The 21835-nt window shown below is 35.9% G+C and overlaps 1 long non-coding RNA gene and 1 pseudogene across 2 annotated transcripts; both read left to right on the top strand.

Annotated features, from left to right (window-relative positions):
* The first annotated feature begins 2383 nt into the window (after positions 1 to 2383).
* LOC309964415 (mitochondrial import receptor subunit TOM20 homolog) lies at positions 2384 to 2809 on the top strand (annotated as a pseudogene). Its single transcript has one exon. The product of its transcript is annotated as a mitochondrial import receptor subunit TOM20 homolog (transcript).
* Positions 2810 to 15729: 12920 nt separating this feature from the next.
* LOC309964520 lies at positions 15730 to 21627 on the top strand. Its single transcript, XR_014326353.1, has 4 exons — positions 15730 to 15945; positions 16804 to 16879; positions 17852 to 17982; positions 20954 to 21627. It is a non-coding gene; the product is annotated as an uncharacterized lncRNA (long non-coding RNA).
* The last annotated feature ends 208 nt before the right edge of the window (positions 21628 to 21835 follow it).

Below are 21835 nucleotides of genomic sequence, written 5' to 3'. Positions count from 1 at the left end.
TGAGATAAATAAAATGGAAACACTACCAAAACTTATGGGTTACAGCAAAAGCGCTTCTAGAGGAAAGTTTATAGCTATAAACATACACATCAAGCGGAGAAAAAAATCTCAAGAAAACAACAAAACATCTCAAAGAACTGGAAAAAAAATAAGAAATTAAGCTCAAGGTTAGCAGAAGAGAGGAAATAATAAAGATTAGAGTATAAGTAAATGAAATAGAGAACAGAAAAACAATAGAAAATATTAACCATAGTTTTTTCTTTGAAAAGATAAACAAAACTGACAAACGCCTAGCTAGACTAACCAAGGAAAAAAGAGAGGAGACCCAAATCAGATATAAATGAAAAAGGAGACATTACAACTGATACCACAGAAATACAAAAAATCATAAGAGTCTACTCTGAAAAATTATTTGTCAACAAACCGGGCAACCTAGAAAAAAACGGAAATATTCTTAGAAATATACAACTTACCAAGACTGAATCAGAAAGAAATAGAAAGTCTGAATAGGCCAAGTACTAGAAGGATATTGAATCAGAAATCAAAACTCTACCAATGAAGAAAAGCCCAGGACCAGATAACTGGTGAATTTTATCAAACACTTAAAGAATTAACACCAATGCTTCACAAACTCTACCAAAATATCAAAGAGGAGAGAACACTTCCTTATTTTACAAGGCCAACATCCTGATACCAAAGCCAAATAAGGATACTACTAGAAAAGAAAACTAGAGGTCAATATCCCTGATAAATATAGATGCAAAAAATTTCAACAAGATACCAGCAAACCAAATTCAGCAGCACATTAAAAGGATCATTCACCATGATCAAGTGGGATTTATCCCTGTGACGAAAGGATGTTTCAACATATACAAATCAATGTGATATATAAATAGAATAAAAGATAAAGTCATATGATCATTTCAATAGGCACAGAAAAAGAGCTTGAGAAAATTCAACATCTTTTCATAAAATTTTTTTTAAAAGCTCAAAAAATTGGGTATAGGAAGAATGAACCTCAAGACAACAAAAGCCATATATGACAAGCCCAAACCCACAGCAAACGTTATCCAATGATAAAAGGTTGACAGCTTTTCTTCTAAGGTCAGAAAGAGCACAAGTGTGCCCACTCTCACCACTCCTATTGAACACTGTACTGAAAGTCCTAGCTGGAGCAATCAGAAAAGACAAAAAAAGAACAGACATCCATATTGGAAAGGAAGAAGTAAAACTGTCTTTGCAAATGACATGATCTTAATATAGAAAACCCCAAAGACTCCACCCCCCAAAAAAAACTAACAACAAATTCAGTAAAGTTTCAGGATATAAAATCAATGCATAAATTTAGTTGTATTTCTATACAATAGCAACATACTATCTGAAAAAAAGTCCCATTCACAATAGCATCAAAAACAATGAAGTAGTTAGGAACAAATTTTACAAATGAATTGACATCTGCACAATGAAAACTATAAGACTTAGATGAAAGAAACTGAAGAAAACAAAAACAAATGGAAAGCTATCCCATACTCATGGATCAGAAGAATTAATATTGTTAATATCTCCATACTACCTAAAGCAATCTACAAATTTGATGCAATCTCCATCAAAATTCTAAGCCATTTTTCACAATGGTAGGACAAACAATCCTAAAATTTGTATGTAGCCAAAGTAATCTTGAGAAAGAACAAATAGCCAAAGTAATCTTGAGAAAGAACAAAGCTGGAGGCACTATAATTACTGATTTCAAACTATACTACAAAGCTATTGTAATTTAAAAAAAGCAGTATATTAGCATAAAAGATGACACATAGACCAATGGAACAGATTCAAGAGCCCAGAAATAAAGGAGCCAGGAATATACAATGGGGAAATGATAGTCTCTTCAATAAATGGTGTTGGGAAAACTGGATATTCACACGCAAAAGAATGAAACCAGACCCTTCCCTTACACCACTCATAAAATATTACATTAAAGATTTAAATACAAAACATGAAACCATAAAACCCCTAGAAGGAAATGGGAAAGCTCCTTGTTATTAGTCTTGGGAATGAATGTTTTGGGTATGACAACAAAAGCAAAAATCAACAAGTGGGTCTACATCAAACTAAAAAAACCTAAATCTGATTTAAAAACGGGCAGAGGATCTGAATAGACATTTTTTCCAAAGAAGACACACAGATATCTTGGCCAGAAAGTACATGAAAATGTGGTTGACATCACTAATCATCAGGGAAATGCAAATCAAAACCATGATAAGGTTTTTCTCCATGTCCCTCACAGTGGGCAGCAGATCTGAGGGGAGCTATCTGCTGAAGGTTCTGGGCCAATTGCTTTTTTGGGGCCCCACTGCCACCCACCCCACTCCTCCGTGGAGAGAAGATGGTGGGCCAGAACAGCACCATCTTGGGTGGAACACTTTTCATCAGGTACTACATTTACTTTGACCTCGAGACAGAGTGACCCCAAATTCAAGAACAGGCTGTGAGAATGAAGAAAGAAACAAAAGCTTGACAAAGAGAGAGTTGGCTTTCCAAGTTACCTGACCTTAAAGATGCTGAAGCTATTCAGAATTTCTTTTTCCAATAACTATGGCTTGGTGAAGAGTTACTAGCCCAGGGTGAATATGAGAAGGGTATAGACCACCTGACAAATGCAGTTGCTGTGTGTGGACAGTCATAGCAGTTATTGCAAGTGTTAGGGCTAACAATTCAACAACCAGTGTTCCAGATGCTTTTGACTAAGCTTCCAACAATTAGAGAATTAATTATAAATGCTCAGAGCTTGACTGAAGGTGATGTGGAATGAGAAAAAATGTCAACATAATTATCTCAATTTAAAATATTTTAAAAATCTTAACTCAGAAGATGAGCAGGTCTGGGGGTCGGGTGGGGGACATAAGGGCAAATATGCTTGTTTTTGACTGTCCTACATTGAAATCTACCAAAGTTAATTTTTACTTTGTGTAAAGCCATTTGTCTGTTTTATTTATTTTTCCCAGTAAAAAGCATATTTTGAGAGAGATTTTCATTTTATAAATACACTGTGTGTTACTGAAATTTAGATTTTGTTTATTCCTAAAACATGCAATTAAAATATACATATCACATTGTTTACATTACAAATACTCAGTGCTCAGTTTTGAAAGATGGCCAAAAAAGTGTAGAAGAAAGCTGAAGAATGCACATTTTTTTTAAGCAAGTACATTTTGCTTTACATCAGAAAACTGGATGGAAACTTGATTGTGTTTATCAAAGGTGAACATTAAAATCTTTGATTCTTTCCGTTTAATCTTTTTCCTCCCGGACCGGGGCACGAACCCACGTCCCCTGCATCGGCAGGCAGACTCTCAACCACTGTGCCACCAGGGAAGCCCCGTTTAATCTTTTATACATGTGAGATGTGCTGCTGTACTGTAGTAACAATTTCACCCTCCACTATGTATATTAATCTTGACATGTTTTGGTTAAATCAGTGGGCTTAATGTGTTCTGGATAGTTATCTCCTTAATAACTATCTAACTCATTTAGATATATGTAGTTGCAAATAGCACTGGAAATTAGATCTATGTGCATCCCTAATCTAGATGAATGAGCTTCAGCAGTTAATGTCTGCCCACTTACCTCATTTATAAAATGAGAGAATTGGTCTGCTTATTCAGAGAAGCCTCCCTTTCAGCTTCTTATTTCTTTGGTTCTGTTCAGCATCTTCAAATCCACCTGCTTCTGAGGGATATATCTGTTTGGGCAACCACACTTGCATTTTTTAATATTCTGAATTTTACATGCTTGCCTGACTTGGTATTTCTGAACTGTTTTTTTAAGATATAAATTGTGTTGATTTTCACTGAAATTATGGTTCTATCACTACTTCTTTAAATTAATCTGAAACTTAACCTTCAAGTTAAAAACAAAACAAAACAAAAAAACCATGAGATATCACCCCACACCTGTTAGAATGTCTATAATCAAAAAGACAAGAGATTACAAATGTTGACAAGGATGTGGAGAAAAGAGAACTCTTGTACACTGTTTCTGGGAATGTAAATTGGTACAGCCACTATGGAAAACCACATGAAGCTTCCTTTAAAAATTAAAAATAGGGCTTCCCTGGTGGTGCAGTTGTTGGGAGTCCGCCTGCCGATGCAGGGGACGCGGGTTCGTGCCCTGGGTCCGGGAGGATCCCGCATGCCGCGGAGCGGCTGGGCCCGTGAGCCGTGGCCGCTGAGCCTGCGCATCCGGAGCCTGTGCTCTGCAACGGGAGAGGCCGCGGCAGTGACAGGCCCGCATACTGCAAAAAAAATAAATAAATAAAAAATAGAGCTAACATATGATCCAGCAATCTCCCTTTGAGGTATATATCTGAAGGAAATGAGATCACTATCTTGAAGAGATAGCTGCATCCTCATGTTCATTGCAGCACTAACCTAAGTGTCTGTCAACAGATAAATGGATAAAGAAGTTGTGGTATATATGTACAATAGAATTGTACAATTCAGCCATAAAAAAGAAGGAAATTCTACCATTTAAGACAACATGGGGCTTCCCTGGTGGCACAGTGGTTAAGAATCCACCTGCCAATACAGGGGACATGGGTTCAAGCCCTGGGCCAGGAAGATACCACATGCCATGGAGCAACTAAGCCCTTGCACCACAACTACTAAGCCTGCCCTCTAGAACCAGTAAGCAACAACTACTGAATCCCCTACACCTAGAGCCCATGCTCCACAACAAGAGAAGCCACCACAATGAATAACCTGTGCACCACAATAAAGAGTATCCCCTGCTAGTCGCAACTAGAGAAAGCCCACGCACAGCAACAAAGACCTAACACAGCCAAAAATAAATAAATAAATATTTTTAAAAAGACAATATGGATGGACCTTGAGGGCATTATGCTTAGTGAAGTAAGTCACACAGAAAGACAAATACTGTATGACTGCATTTATATGTGGAATCTAAAAAAAAAAAATCTAAAAATCCCCCAAAAAACTAAAAAGCAGATTGTGGTTACCAGGATTGGAGGGGTTTGGGGAAGGGAGATGGAATATGTGAAGATAGTAAGAGGGTGCAAACTTTCCATTATAAGATGAATAAATTCTGGGGATCTAATTTATAGCATGGTGATTATACTTAACAATACTTTATTGTGTGATTGAAAGTTGCTAAGAGAGTAGATCTTAAAAGTTCTCACCACGCACATAAATTAACTATGTGAGGTGATGGATGTGTTAACTGACTTTAGCATGGTAATAATACCACAATATTTATATATATCAAGTCATCATGTTATACAATGTTATATGTCAATTATACAATGTTATATGTTAAACTTATACAATGTTATATGTCAATTATATGTCAATAAAGCTGGGAAAAATAAATGTCAAAAAAGATATTTGTTCAGTAGAGCAAGGCTGAATAGAGTGATATCCACTTGCTCTTTAATAGATTTTTCCAGAGGCCTCAGGCAAAGACACTTGATCTTCTCTAAGAGGTGTTTTTCTCTTATAGAAAGGACTATTTTAATGTTTTGATTGATCTTTCTGACCTAAGGTCTTAGTTTTGCTCATCCATTGGAATAGAATTTTTTTTTTTTGGCTGCGTTGGGTCTTCGTTGCTGCGCGCGGGCTTTTCTCTGGTTGCGGAGAGTGGGGCCACATCTCATTGCAGTGCACGGGCTTCTCATTGCGGTGGCTTCTCTTGTTGTGGAGCACAGGCTCTAGGCATGCGAGCTTCAGTAGTTGTGGCTCGCAGGCTCTAGAGCACAGGCTCAGTAGTTGTGGCGCACGGGATTAGTTGCTCCGTGGCATGGGGAATCTTCCCAGACCAGGGATCGAACCCCTGTCCCCTGCATTGGCAGGCGGATTCTTAACCACTGCGCCACCAGGGAAGCCCTGGAATAGAATTTTTAAAGTATTTTAAAACTCTATCTTCAGTATACTTTAATGTCTTCTGCTTCAGATATTTGAAACTAATAATGTCATGTGAGACTGTCAGCCAGGGTGACTACCAATGTCTTTTCCAGCATAGTCAGCTTATATGGCTGCTCAAGACTTAAGAAAGAGTGTTCCCAGGAAAAAGGCCAATGGCCTTTTAAGACCTAGCCTTTAAAACACAAGGCATTACTTCTGCCATATATATTGTTTGAAGTAGTTACAAGCCCACCTAGATTCAAGGGAGGGGTCATGAGAGATGTATCAAAAAATTTGCAACTGGGTTTGAAAACCACCATGGGTGGTAATGAGAAGGTTTTAAGATGGGAACACTTTAACCAGATTTGCATTTTAATTAGATCCACCTGGCTGGAATGAGAATAGATGTGGTGAGACCAGTTGAGAGAAACAAATGGTAGTAGTGGAGATGTGAATGGATACAGAGGTGTAAATGGATTCAGGAAATATTTAAGAGCTAAAATCTATGGGATATAAAACAATAACTGTAACACTACCATTTGGCTTATAACATATATGAATGTAATATACTGACAATAGCACAAAGGAGGAGGACAGAAATGAAGTTAGGATGGAATAAAGTTTCTACATTTTATTGAAATTAAGTTAGAATTAACATGAAGTGGATTGTGGTATAAATTAAGATGCATATTGTAATCCACAGAGCAACCAGCCACTAAGAAAATAACAAAAATTGTTTAAAAATCAACACTTGAATTAAAATGGTACAGTATAGAATTTTATTTTGAAAAATAGTAAAGAAAGAAGAATAAAAGAGACATGAGGCATATAGAAAATAAATAGCAAAGTGGAAAACATAACTTCCACCATATCAGTTACATGAAGTGTGAATGTATTAAACACTCCAAATATAGAGATTACACAACAAACAAAAATCCAGGACAAGATGACTTCACTGGTGAATTCTACAAAACATTTAAAGAATACCAATCCTTCTCAAACTCTTCCAAAAAAATAGAAGAGGAGGGAACATTTCCATACACATTTTACAAGACCAACATTACCCTGTTACCAAAACCAGAAAAGAATGCCATAAGAAAACAAAATTACAAGCCAATAGCCCTGTTGATGAACATAGATGCAAAAATCCTCAACAAAATATTAGCAAACTGAATTTAGCAATACATTAAAAGGATCATATATGATCATCAAGTGGGATTTATTCCAAGGATGCAGCATGGTTCAACATCTGCCAGTCAATCAGTGTGATTCATCACATTAACAAAATGAAGAATAAAAAATGATATGATTATCTCAATAGATGCAGAAAAAGCATTTGAAATTTTTCAACATCGATTTATGATAAAATCTCTCAACACACTTGGTATAGAGGGAATGTACCTCAACATGATAAAGCCCATATATAACAAACCTACAGCTTACATCATACTCAGTGGTGAAAAGCTTAGAGCTTTTTCTCTAAGATCAGGAATAAGACAAGGATGCCCACTCTCACCAGTTTTATTCAAAATAACATTGAAAGTCCTAGCCAGAGCAATTGTGGTGGTGGGGGGAAGGCATCCTAATCAGAAAGAAAAAAGTAAAACTGTCACTATTTGCAGATGACATGATATTACATATAGAAAACCCTAAAGATTCCACAAAAAACTATTGGAACTAATAAACAAATTCAGTAAAGTTCCAGAACACAAAATCATTGAACAGTTGACCCTCTGTCCATATCCTTGGGTTCTGCATCTGTGGACTCAACCAACTGCAGACTGAAAACGTTCATTAAAAAATTCTAGAAATTTTCAAAAAGCAAAATGCAAATTTGCTGCATGCCAGCAACTATTTACATAACATTTACATTGTATTAAGTATTATAAGTAATCTAGAAATTATTTAAAGTATATAGGAGAAAGTGTGTAGGTTATATGCAAATACTGTGCCATTTTATATAAGGGACTTCAGCATCCGTGGATTTGGGTATTTACAGGGGTCCTGGAACAAGATGCCTGAGGATACCAAGGGATAATTGTACAAAAATCAGTTGCATTTCTGTACACCAATAACAAACTATCAGAAAGATAAATTAAAGAAACAATCCCATTTACAATTGCATCAAAAAGAATAAAATATCTAGGAATAAATTTAACCAAAGAGGTGAAAGACCTATACACTGAAAACTATAAGCCATTGATGAAAGAAACTGAAAAAGACACAAATATATGGAAAGATATTCCATGTTCATGGATTGGAAGAATTAATATTGCCAAAATGTCCATACTACACAAAGCAACCTATAGATTCAATGCAATCCTGATCAATGTTCCAATGGCATTTTCCACAATAATAGAACAATCCTAAAATTTGTATGGAACCACAGAAGACCCTGAGCAGCCAAAGCAATCTTGAGAAAGGACAAAGCTAGGGCATCACATTCCCTGATTTCAAACTATATACAAAGATATTATAATCAAAATAGTATGATATTGGCATTAAAACAGACACACAGAACAATGGAACAGAATAAAGAGCCCAGAAATAAACTCACACAATTAATTTACAACACAGGAGCCAAGAATATACAATTGGAAATGGACCATTCTTCAATAAGTGGGAAAACTGAACAGCCAGATATATGTGTGTATACACACACACACACACACACACACACACACACACACACACACACAAGAATGTTATTCAGCCATTAAAAAAGGTAATCTTGCCATTTGTAACAACATGACTGAAGCACATTTATGCTAAGTGAATAAATCAGACAGAAAAACAAATACTGTATGATCTCACTTATATGTGGAATCTAAAAAGCTAAAAAAGAAAAATCAAACTCATAAATAAGAGAACAGAGAGAAAGATTGGTGGTTTTCAGAGGTGGGGGTGGCAAAACTGGGTGAGGGTGGTCAAAGGTACAAACACCGGTTATAAAATAAATAAATCATGGGGATGCAATGTACAGCATGGTGACTATTGTTAATAATACTTTGTTGTCTATTTGAAAGTTGCTGAGAGTAAATCTTAAAAGTTCTCATCACAAGAAAAAAATTACTGCGTGGTGATGGATGTTAAGTAGCTGATCATTTCACAGTAAACACACACACACACACACATATTAAAGATTACAGTCACTCTGGAAAACAGTTGACACTTTCTTATAAAATTGAACATGCAATTACCATATGACGCAGCAACTGCACTCTGGGACATTTATCCCAGAGAAATGAGAACTTATGTTCACACAAACCCCTGTACATGAATGTTCATAGCAGTTTTATTTGTAAGAGCCAAACCTGGAATCAATCTAAATGTTCTTCAATTAGTGAATTGTTAAACTCTATATCAGAAGCACTAGTCATAAGTAAAGGGAACAAACAAAAATTCCAGTTTCTAGTTCTGCATATAAGGAGCTCCATCCTAATAACAAGTAAAAAGCTGGAGACTGAAAACTCAAAAGCTATTCTTGTGTCCATAAGAGATGGGAGAACAAATTGCTGCCCTCAAGATTGGAGACACAGACAGATGAATATATGAAGTCACAGCTTATGGGAGCAGAGACTCATGAACAGAAACTACCTTAGGAACCAGTGCTGGGGTAGGAAACACTGAATCATAATTGATGAATTGCTGGAGGCTCAGTGTGAACAACTTTGAGAGTTAAAAACTGCAGGAAGACCCAGTCTTAGGAGGGTCCCCACAGTTTCATGAGATTTACCACCAGGAGCTTGACCAGGTTCTCATGGTAAATACTGGGGGGAAATCTTATGTTTCTAGCCCAGAGAGTGGGGGGAGGGCTGGAGGAGGAACCATTTCAAAATACACCAGAACATTCTCTTCTTAACAAGACCTGCCCTTAGAATAAACTAGTTAACCATAGCCTAACCTTCTGGGGTATTAACAGCCTGACTGATCCAGGGGGAAGGGAAATAACCCTATTCCAACTCACTCTATTTATCCTGTCCTAGCTAAGGAGGAGAAAAAGACCTGAGAAACACTTGTGAACTTCATAGCAGAAGCATAGGCTCAGAAAAAGACTGAGACCTCATCATAAGACTATAGAACTTCCCCCTACACCTTACAACTACATTACTAAAGGCCTATTTACAACAGTTCCTTTTACCCACCATTTCACATCCAGCTATCAAGAAAAAATATTAAAGGGCATATTAAAAGGCAAAAATTAAAATTTGAAGAGAAAGAGCAAGCATTAAACCAGACATGGCAAGATGTTGGAACTATCAAACCAAGAATTTAAAATCAATATGATTAATATGGCAAGGACTGTAGTGCATAAAGTAGACAACATGCAAGAACAGATGGGTAATGTAAGCAAAGAGATGGAAGAACTAGAAAGAAATGATAAAAGACCAAAAACACTGTAACAGCAACAAAGAATGCCTTTGATAGGCTTATTAGTAGACTGGACATGGCTGGAAAAGAATCTCTGAGCTTGAGAATATCTCAATCAGAAACATATAAAACAAAAATCAAAGAGAATAAAGACTGAAGGGGGGAGAAAAAATATCCAAGGAAAATGGGACAAAAAAAGAAATTGCAACATACATGTGGTGGAAATACTAGAAGGAGAAGAAAGAAGAAAGAAAGAAAGGAAGAGAAAGAAAGAAAGAAAGAAAGAAGGAAGGAAGGAAGGAAGGAAAGAAAGAAAGAAAGAAGGAGGGAGGTAGGGAGGAAGGAAGGAAGAAGAAGAAATATTTGAAAAAATAATGACTAAGTATTTCCCCAAATTAATGTCAGGCACAAAATTACAGATCCAGGAAGTTCAGAGAACACCAGGATAAATTCTGAAATCATTACACCCAGACATATCTTCAAACTAGAAAATCAGAGATAAAGAAAAAATCCTGAAGAAGCCAGAGGAAATAAAACACACCCCTATAGAAGAGCAAAGATAAGAATTACATATCATGAAAGAAGGGAGTGGAGTGAAATATTTACAGTGTTGAACCAACCCAGAATTCTGTACTCTGAAGTTATCCTTCAAAAGTGAAGGAGAAATAAAGACTTTCTCAGACAAACAAAAATTGAGAAAATTTGTTGCCAGTAGACCTACCTTGCAAGAAATATTAAAAGAAGTTCTCTAGAGATAATGAAATTAAGTCAGAAGCTCAGATCTACACAAAACAGAAAGTGTTGAAGAAGAAATGTGAAGGTAAAATTAAGTTTTTCATTTTTCTTATTCTTAATTGATCTGATAGACAAAAGTTTGTTCAAAATAATAATATCAACACAATGTATTTGATTATGTATGATTATATATCTTATGTAATGTATAAACATACATAATGCTCATGTATATATGCTTATATATAAATGAAACGAATGGCAGCAATGACAAAAGGGACATGAAGGAACAATTAGGATTATTGCTTTTATTACAAGGTACATGTGAAGTGGTGTAGTGTTATTTGAAAGTGGACCTTGATTAATTGTAAATGTATACTGCAAATTCCAGGGCAACCAGTAAACAAACAAGCAAAAAAGTAATTCTTTAAAAAGTGTAACTCACGTACTAAAGAGAGAAAATAGAATCATATGAAATAAACTGTGAATGGAAGAAGAATAGTGTAAGACAAAAATACAAAGAATGAGGGTGACAAAAAACAGTAACAAATATGGTATATATTAATCTGACTATATCAATAATCACTTTAAATGTCAATGGTCTAAATGCACCAATTAAAATACAGAGATTGTCAGAGTGAATCAAAAAATAAGACCTAACTATATGGTGTCTATTTAAAGAAACCTACTTTAAATGTAAAGACACATGTAGATTAAAAGTAAATAGATGGAGAAAATGATAACAAAAGAAAGAGTAATCAAAAGAAAGCAGGAATAGCTATATGAATCTCAGAGCAAGGAAAGTTAACAGGAATTTTAAAAAATCATTTCGTAATGATAAAGGGATCCATTCTCCAAGAAGACATGCAACTTTTAATGTGTATGTACCTAACAACAGAGCCTTAAAGTACATGAGGCAGAAATTGATAGAACTGCAAGGAGAAATAGATGAATCTACTATCATAGTTGGAGACTTCAACATTCCTCTTACAGAAATGGACTGATCCAGCAGGCAGAAAATCAGTAAGGACATTGCTGAACTCAACAGTACCATGAATCAACTAGTTGACACTTGTAAACTACTTCAACAGCAGAATTCACACTCTTCTCAAATTCATGTGGAACATTCACCAATATAACCACATTCTGGGCCATAAAGTACACCTTAAAAAATTTAAAAGAATAGAAATCATACAGTGTCTGCTCTCAGAACACAATGGATTAAACTAGAAGTAAATAATAGAAATATAACTGGAAAATCACCAAATACATGGAGATTAAACAACACAGTTCTAAATACACGAGTCAAGGAAGAAATCTAAAGAAAAAAAATTTAAATAATTGGAACTAAATAAAAATGAAAACAGAGCTCATCAAAATGTGTGGAATGCAGTGAAAGTCGTGCTTAAAAGGAAATTTATAGCATTGAATGCATAGAACAGAAAAGAAAAAATATGTAGAAAGCAATTTTTATTTTATTCATTTTTTTCTTCTTTTATTGAGATATATTGACATACAACAATGTATAAATTTAAGGTATACAGCATAATGATTTGATTTTTATACATCATGAAGTGATTATTCCAAGTTTAGTGAACATCTATCATATAAGTACAAAATTAAAGAACTAGAAAAAAAGAAAGCTCTAAAATCAATAACTTATCAGTTTAGGAAATAGAAAAAGAAGAGCAAATGAAATCTAAAGTAAAGAGAAGAAAAGAAATAATGAACAGAACAGAAGTCAATGAAATTAAAAAAACAAGTCCCAGTAGAGAAAATCAATGAAACCAAAAGCTGGTTCTTTGGAAAGATCAATAAAATCAATAAACCTCTAGCCAGGCTAAGGGAAAAAAAGAGAGAGAGAAGATACGAATTACTAATATCAGGAATGAAAAAGGGGACATTACTACAGATCCCAAGGACATTAAAAGAACATTATGAACAACTATGTACCAATTCCTTGAAAGACACAGCCTTCCAAATCTCACACAAGAAGAAATAAACAATCTGATTAGGCCTATATCTATTAAAGAAATTGAATAAATAATAACATTCCAAAAAAACCACCAGACTTAACTGGTGTATTCTAACAAACATTTAAAGAAGAAATTGTACCAATTCTCTACAATCCTTTTCAGAAGATAGAAGCAAAGGGAATACTTCCTAACTCATTCTATGAGGCCAGCATTACCCCAATACCAAAACCAGACTAAGATATTACAAGAAAGGAAAACTAAACACTAATATCTTTTATGAACATAGATGCAATATTTCTCAACAAAATAATAGCATATCAAAAAAATAGCATATCAAATACAACAATGTATTTTAAAAATATACACGTGACCAAATGGGATTTATACCATACACGTAAGGTTGTTTCAACATGCAAAAATAAATTCATGAAACCGTCACATCAGCTGGCTATAGAAGAAAAATTCTATGATCATATCATTTTGGACCTACACCAGGATTCTAAACTTAACTTAGAACTTTTCTTTGGACTCAGGATCTTGGATATGGATTTAGACCTGACCTGGACATTGGAACTAGAATTTGAAAAGGGACCTACTCTTAGATCCAGATCTTGAACCTCAAAACTTGAGGTTCAGCTAACCCTAGCTCTATCCCTTGTCCTAGCCCTAGCAATAACCCTAATATTAACCTTAACTCTAACATTGGCATTAATCCTAGCCTTAGCTTTAGCCTCAGATCTAATCTTAACCATAATCATAGCTTTAACTTCAACCACAAACCTAACTCTAAGCCTAAGGCTAGCCCTAAGCCTAATTGTACATATGTCACAATAAGATGGTTAGAGCTCAATGTGTGAGAAGGGACACATTTTCCTTAAAAAAGAATTCCAAATAATGGGTGGATATTCCTTCCTCTAGGAGACGGAATTTAATTCACTTCCCCTTATGTGTAGGCTAGACTTAGTAACTCACTTCCAGAGAGTATGGAAAGAGGAAAATAGCAACTTTACAGTGGAGAAACTTGGTTGGAGTAGCTTAACAAAATGATCAAGGTTAACATCACCAGCAATGTCATGTTGTTATCATGTATTTCTCATATGTGATTAAAAGGGGACTATAATTCTGTGGAATTCTTCCCCAAAGCCCATAACTTAAGTATAATTATAATAAAGTACCATACAAATCCAAATTTAGGGACATTCTACAAAATACTTCATTAGTACTCTTTAAAGTGGAGTCTAAAGATCATGAGAAAAAAAGGAAAGACTGGAAAACTGTTACAGATCAGAGGAGATTAAAGAAATATGATGACTAAATACAACGTGGTGTACTGGATAGGATCCTGGAACAGAAAAAGGACATTAGTGGGAAAAGTGTGAAATCTGAATAAAATCTATACTTTACTTAACAATATTGCAACAATGTTAATTTCATAGTTTTGAAAAATGTACCATAGTTATGAAAGATGTTAACACTAGGGGTAACTGGGTAAAGGGAATACTCTGTACTATCTATGCAACTTTTCTATGAATCTAAAATTATTCCCAAGAAATGTTAAGGGAATTATTAAGCTTTTATACCTATTAATTAATAACTGTATTAGAGAGTAACTACAGAGATCAAATTGGTGAATAATAGCTCTTCCTTATAGATAAAATCTAAAACTAGAAACAATGATTGAATTTCTTCCTAGCACCCTCCCTTTAAACCTGGTTGTGAAGATTACTACCAGTGTATGTAAGATACTTTCAGAAATTAGAAACTGAAAAGTAAAACTAACAAAAAATATTTGTTATTATAAATAACAATGGAATTTAGTATGCTATTATACCTTCAGACCTACTGTAGGACATGCTGTTCTTTGCTGTTCCACTTGTGGCAGGATTCATAGTTTTTCTAACAGGTACAGATCCCTATGCCTGATACTGTGAGGAAGTGTTATACTTGAGCTCCACTCTTATCTCTCTCAGGCATTTTTTGGTATTGTCTAAAATGTAAATACATACTGTCAACCTCCAGCATGATACCAGGCACATAATAGAAACCCAATAAATGTTTCACTGTGAGTGGAGTATAAGTTGATAGAATATTTTTGAAGGTTGATTAGGAAGATTAGATTGATTGAAAATCAATATTTTAAGTTTGCATCTCTTTCTTTCCAGAAATTCTAGTTCTAGAAATTTATATATAGCTATACACATGTATAAAGAGGTTCACATTGCAGCCTATCTGTAACAGAGGACAGAAACAAAATACCCCCAAACTGAAAACAACTAAAAGTCCATCAATATTGGACTGGCCATGTAAATTATGTAATGTGACGCAGATATTAAAGAGAATGGAATGTATGTACGCAAAAATTGACTGGGAAGATCACTATCCAAGACAGATTGTAGACTATGTATATTATGCTGCTCTTGTATAAAATACAGGAGCTCCACTACGTAGAAATACTTACATACAAGATACAACAAGTGTGAATGTAAACACTTGGGAAATATCTGAAAGAACCACACAAGATACTGGGAGAGTGGGACAACTTTCCATGTCCCATGATTGGAATTCTGAAGGGTAAACACACGAACTAATGGACCTCTGCTACCATCTTACGGCAAGGGAGGGAATTGCAGGCGTCAGACTCCTCTTTACTAAGGAAGCGTCTCAGTCGGCCGGCGTAATGACGTCATCTCGACGCGCGGTGGCGCATGCGCAGTAGAAGGAGGCCCGCGAGCTGCGTGGGTTTGTGCATGGGCGCTTGTGGTTCGGGGCCCTGTGCTGGCACCGGGGACGCCGGGTTGGCAACTTTTGCACTCTTGGCATTGGGTGGGCGGCATCTTGGGTGTCGCATGAGCCAGTGGCGTCATGCCCGTGGGCGCTGGGGTCAGCGTCGCGGCTTTTCCGGACGGACGTTCGTCGGCCAGGAGGAAGGGCGGAAAGCACATCTCGGAAAGGTAATACGGCTTGGCCCCTGGGCCTGGGCTTCGTATCTTGTGCTGTCTCCTGTGACTGTTGCCTCCGCGCGCTGGCCCGTCCGCTCTGTGCTAGGGGGTATTGGTCGTCTCGCGGCTCAGTTCACAGTAGCTGAAAGGGACAGTGTGTGATGTTCTGATTTCTCCCCATCGTTTTAAAACGGAGGCTCTGGCCATTGCTCCTCGGGTAAAATGCAGAGGGACTGCTTTTTAAGATGGAACTGTCAGTGTTGGGGACCCTCCTTAATTACCAGAATGGAATCCCCTTCAGTTCCTCAAGCTGTGTTGTTTAGGCACAGAAAATGTGAGTAATTGTTACCGGAACTAAGTTTGAGTGAAAAAACGCACCGGTACCGCCGAATTTTCGAACTAATCTTACAAAAGTCAGTTCAGATATTATTCTTCACTGTGTTTCCTAGCATTAAGGAATTTTATTATCAGGTTTTGTATAAGGACTAAAAGTAAATTGTGAAGTGGAAGAATTGAGTTTAAACTATTTCAGTCAACACGCATGTATTAATGATACCTTAGTAGTCAACAGCGGGCTAGGTTTTATCAGGGATACAGAAGTTCTGGCCATCTCTGGTTTTAGATATCCCTTATTTGTTGAGACCTTTGCATTGTTTTGTTGCCTTTTATCTGTTTTCAAGATGGGAAAACAGGAACAAGGGAAGTATAGGTTATTACTAGGTGGGGTTGAATAAGTGGAGCAGCAAAATGTAAAGCAGAAAGAAGAGGGACCTACCCTAGAGGGATATGATTTCCATTTTCAAGGCGCATTCATCCTACGCAGGGAGACAGCCTAACATAAAATTTGCCTAACAAAAAATATATTAACAGGTGGAAAGACTATCTCCCAGTTGAACAGCGGATGCCTGGGACTCGTTTCATTGCTTTCAAAGTTCCTTAAAAAAAGGTAAGCAAAAGTTAATACCGTATTCTTTCAGAAATCTGAATTCTCCATATAGAGCCCTGGCTCTCAACCCCATCGTACTCCATTTTCCCTTTTTATAGCAAATACTTTTTAATACCTCTTTTACTATCCAGAAATGGAATTCATAGATAAATACAACCTACTTTTGTACTTAATAAAATTTTAAAAATACAACAATGGAATGCGCTAACTATAAATAAAGAATAAAGTAATTTATAAGAAAGTAATATGTATCTCAGTATGTAAATGTTTGGGGATGACTATACTAGAAATAAATAGTCAGTTACTTGTACCATGAATGCAGTAAACTATGGACTTTGATTGATAATGATGTGCCAGTGTTGGTTCATGAATTCTAACAAATGAAGCACACTGGTATGGCATGTTGATAATGGGGAAGGCTGTGTGGGATGAAGGAGAGAGAGTATAACTGGGAACTGTGTACATATTGCTCAGTTTTGCTGCGAAACTCAAACTGCTCTAAAACTAGTCTACTAATTTAAAAAGAAAATTGTGTTGCTGGCACTTGAATAACCAAACAGATCAATCAAACAGAGTCCATAAATAAACCAATACATAAAAGAATATTTAGCCATCCTTTATATAGGTAGATATTCAAGAAGTATTTATTTATGTGTCTATTTACAGGCACTCTGCTTGGAGCTGGCAATACAGTGGTGGGCAAAATTGATGTGGTCCCTGCCTTCTCAGAGTTTACAGTCAGGTTAGGAGACCAACATGAAATAAACAAACATAGAAATAACTATATAGAAGTGAGCTTATTTTCTTCCGTCTAATCTCTCTGGAAGAAAGGATTGTAATATCGCTTGTAAACTCCAGAGGAGGAAACTTTACTTTGAATCTCATATGTTAGCATCACAGGTTTTGAATAAATGGATAATATAGTAAAGGATTTTAAAAATATGTTCTTCCTTATTTTATTCTTTCTGACAGAGTTTTGAAAAGAATCTTGCTCCAGAAGAACGTTTCTCCCCCTTGGATTTCTTAACAAAATCCAAGGACAGAATGAAGAACTTGGGCTGATTATTGACTTAACATATACTCGCCGCTGTTATAAGCCAGAGGTAAATGGAAGCCGTAATTGAAAATGACCTTTCTGATACTGTAATAATTCATAGTAGTTCAGTAGTTATCATCTTATGCTAAGGTGAATCCTGGCCTTCTCTCATGGGTTCAAAAAGGGAGGCTAGTGGTTTCCTGTAATTGCTGTTTCAAAATGAGATTAAAGATATGAATTGAACTATAGTATTTGGCAGTTGGCTCTAGATATGCTTAAGAAATTCTGTAAGCTTCCATGTTCTATATTTTGAAAATGAAGTAAACTTTTAGTAGTTACAGTAGTATCCTAAAAAGAAAGAAAGGTATGTCCATTATGTCTTTAGCACTTATTTTAAGCAGTTGCCTGAGCATGTTTAAGCATCACTGTAAAAGACAATTGTTCTCTAAGTTTTATGCTTCCTTTTCCTAATGCCTTCTGATATAGTACAGAAACCCATATATTCTCTTGGCCCATGTAGGACATTCCAGTGCAAAAGAATTATCCTTCTTCTGACCTGTTCCATGGCCTTGGGAGACAGTAACACCTAATGTCTTTTAATATTTGTAGAGCAGTTTGTCATTTAGAAAGTTCTTTCATATCCATTGACTTAGTTAATCTTCACAGCAGTCCTTTGCTCTTGAAGTGGAAGTAGTACTGATATCTCCTACTGAGTGCTTACTCTGCACTAAGCTCAGAGGATAGACAACTACAATTACTAATTTTACAGACGATGAAACTGACTCTCGGAAGAATTGAAATTTCAGCTCTGTTATTCCTTTTTTTTTATTGTGGTAAAATATAGATAAATCATATTTATTTTAACCATTTATAAATATGCAGTTCAGTGGTATTAAGTACAGTCACAGTGTTGTGTAACCATCACCACTGTCTATAACCAAAACTTTTTCATCATCCTCAACAAAAACTCTGTAACCATCAAACAGTAACAACCCCATTTTCCCTCCCACCAACCCTTGGTAACCTCTATTCTATTTTCTGTCTCTGTGAATTGGCCTATTCTAGGTACCTCGTGTAAGTGGAATCTGCAGTATTTGTCCTTCTGTGTCTGGCTTATTGCACTAAACATCATGTTTTCAAGGTTTATCCATGTTATAGCACGTAACGAAGTGCCGTTTCTTTTTTGGCTTAGAAAATCCCATTGTGTGTATATAGACCATAGTTTGTTATTCAACGGTTGATTGACACTTGGTTGTTTTCCACCTTGTAGGTATTGTGAATCATGCTGCTATGATCATTGGTGTACAGATATTTGTTCAAATCCCTGCTTTCAGTTCTGTTAGATGTGCAGCGTAGGTAGTAGCAGAGTTGTTGGATCATACGGTAGCTCTACACTTAACCTTTGAGAAAGTGCCAAACTGTTTTCTACAGTGTCGTCTTGTTTTTAAACAATTATCACAAATTTTAAGCATATACAAAAGTATAAAAATACTGTGAATATTCCTTGTATACCCATGAACTCATCCAGCTTTCTTATTTACCAACTGATGGCTGTCATGTTTTATCTGTACCCCCACCTGTTTCACCCCATTCCATATTATCTTGAAGCAGCTCCAAGACAACATGTAATTACACCTGTACGTTTTTGGTACGTGCATGTAAAATATTGGACTTTTATTCCTTAATATCATTTTTTAATATTAAATACCCAGTGAGTGCTCAAATTTGCAGTTGTCTCCTAAACGTCATAAAAAATTGTTTATAAGAATTTTGAATTAGATCCAAATAAGGTCCATACTTTGCCGTGGATTGTTAGGTCTCTGAAGTCTTGTTTAATCTATAAGTTCTCCCTCCATGTCTCTCTCACGTTTTTTTTCCTCCTTGAATTTTGATTTTAAAGAAACCAGGTAATTTGTCCCATCTAGATGTCGATGATTACATTCCATGTGTTGGTAACATATTCTTCAATGCTTTTTTTTCCTGTAAATTGGTAGTTGATCAGAATGAAGCTTGCATGTTTTGTTTTGGCAAGACAGTTTCATAGGTGATGATGTGTTCTTCCATGGAGACATGTATAATTGTCTCTTTCTGTGGTATTAGCAGTCACTGATGATTCATACCTACATCCATTAATTCAGTTGAGGCTTCAAAGAATGGTGAATTCTGTTGTTCTTTTTTTCACTTATTAGCTGGGTATATTTGTATGAGGAGAAGATTCCCCTCATCAACTGTTTGGTTGCCCAGTTGTAGAGGCATGATTCTCTTCTTTTATTTAACAGTTTTCAGAATAATGAGTTGATTCACAAATATCCTCCAGTGGTGACCAGTTTTGTAAAATTTTATTTATTCCTATCACCGTGGACTCCATTACAGTTATTATTCTGAGGCCCTGTCATCTTTGGCCAGTTGGAGCTTCTCGGTGACTCCTGAGTCCTTTTGACATGACATCAGTTGTTTCTAGACTTTTTCAGTGGTCAGAGCTAGGAAATATGTATGTTTGTTTTTAATATTTTTAAAATATGTCATAGGTTCCTGCTGCTACTTTCCATTTAAATTCAGAACTAGAGAATTTTCACTTATCCTTTTCTGTCTTCTATTGATAGTCTACTTTCTCCCACCCCAAGAATACCAGTTCTCAACAATGCCTGAAATTGCCTCTATTTCCTAATTCGAATCCAAGTTCTTCTGACTCTATTCTACTACTCTCCTTAAATCACAGCCGCTTTATGGCCCTTGAAATGTAAGATAGAACATAAATGTAGGTAGAACTGTTTATATCATTTTGAGTTACATGTGCATTCATTCATATAGATTTGCTTTTCCTTTTGCATGCCTGGTAACTGTCCGTTCTGCAGTTTTAATGAAAATCAAGTGATAATTACTGGTTAAAGCAGCTTTGGAAAAAATGGCTCTCATCAGAATGACTGACATACAAAGTTTAATGTACTATCCTGGTTTATATCCTGCCTTCTCTAATTAATTTTTTATTCTTTCGCTACAAAGGAAATAATACATATTTTCATGGTTTTGCCTTATAGGACTTACCAGAAACTATTCCTTATTTAAAAATTTGTACAATTGGGCATCAGGTGTCAGATGACGACGCTAGTTTTAAATTCCAGTGTGCTGTTAATGGGTTTCTGAAAGAACATAAAAATAACGGTGAGTTGCGTTTGTTTCTGTTTTTCCTTTACCTGAACTTTGGTATGCATTTTGAGTGGGGTTGGGGATTTTTAACATTTTTAATAGTTCTGGCATTAGTGTCAAGTTGTGTTTGGTAACATTAAGGTGGAAATGTCAGATGGTGCTAATAGAGTACGGTGTTTTTCCTGTTTATGGTCACAAACAATTTAGTTTGGAAAGTGATTTTTGTGAGAAATATGAACTGAGCTAGCTTACTTATCTCTTTTTTAAAAATTTGAATGGAAAATACATAAAAACATAAAAATGTTCTTTTGTCCTATTTATTGGTTGAGAGGTGGAAGAAAAGGTTAAGACTCTCGGGTTCTTAGCATATATAAAAGAGAAAACAAAAAGCAAAGGTTCCGAGTGAGACAGATCCCTAGAAGCAAAACAAAACAGAGTGGACCAGAAGAGCGGCTTCCTCATCATATATGTGTTGAAGATATTTTTGCCGCTTTTACACTTCGGTGCAAGTGAGGAAGAACACTACCACCTTTTATTCTTATCTTCAGACAGGAAGAACTTAAAAGGCTGGTGTTTTCTTGTTTCCGCTTTAAGATCTACTCTGTTGATAGTAGGTCTTAATAGCGTGTGAATTTTAAGGATCCACTTGCCTTTTTCTAGCATCTAACTATCAGAAGGAACATGGTGTTTGCCATGTTTTAAGACTGAGGAATCTTTTGTCTTTGGAACACCACTGAGGCCCATGTGAAAGTGTTCATTTTGTCCTCTTTCTA

This window comes from Leucopleurus acutus, assembly GCF_964270905.1.
Source record: "Leucopleurus acutus genome assembly, chromosome: 7".
NCBI classification, from domain to species: domain Eukaryota; kingdom Metazoa; phylum Chordata; class Mammalia; order Artiodactyla; family Delphinidae; genus Leucopleurus; species Leucopleurus acutus.
The sequence above is the reverse complement of the archived record's forward strand: the minus strand, read 5'-3'. Positions and strand labels throughout refer to the sequence as shown.